Below are 792 nucleotides of genomic sequence, written 5' to 3' on the forward strand. Positions count from 1 at the left end.
CTCACATCCATACATGACCACTGGAAAAACCATAGCCTTGACTAGACAGACCTTTGTTGGCAAAGTAATGTCTCTGCTTTTTAATACGCTATCTAGATTGGTCATAGTTTTTCTTCCAAGGAGCAAGTGTCTTTTAATTTCATGGCTGCAGTCACCATCTGCAGTGATTTTGGAGCCCAAGAAAATAAAGTCTCTCACTGTTTCCATTGTTTCCTCATCTATTTGCCACGAAGTGATGGGACCAGATGCCATGATCTTGGTTTTTTGAATGTTGAGTTTTACGCCAGCTGACTTCTTACCAAGTCAGTCACTATGGTTTTCAAAGAGAATGATTACACAAGCCCCCCCATCCCAACCCTTTTTTCCCCCAATTGACATGCTATTTGAGTAAGAATAGGCAATTTCAGCAACGATGCCATTCTTCCTTTTAGGTAAAGTTGGAACAAAATGAAGTCTATGAAGAAAACATGTTTTGCTTTCTTTTGTTTAAACCTTCTGCCCTTTGGATAATCTTGGAAGCGCCTTTGACATGGCAAACACAAGATAGAGATCACCTATCTCTGTCTTTCCGTCAAAGTGAAAGTACATCTGCCGAGCGAGTATGACGTCGGGGAAATTTTATTGACGGGTGAGTTCAAAGAACTGTTAACATAACTGAGGGGTCAGAGTCAAGGCTAGCCTGAGTCAAAGGAATCAGGCGTCCTGGGGCTCGCAGTGGAGGGGCCCCAGGGTCCGGATGGCCCCCAGTAGCCCTGGCCCGGATAAGCACGCCTGGCTCAGCACGCGGGCAGT

Source organism: Bison bison, unplaced genomic scaffold (genome assembly GCF_000754665.1).
Source record: "Bison bison bison isolate TAMUID 2011002044 unplaced genomic scaffold, Bison_UMD1.0 scf7180017864527, whole genome shotgun sequence".
NCBI classification, from domain to species: Eukaryota; Metazoa; Chordata; class Mammalia; order Artiodactyla; family Bovidae; genus Bison; species Bison bison.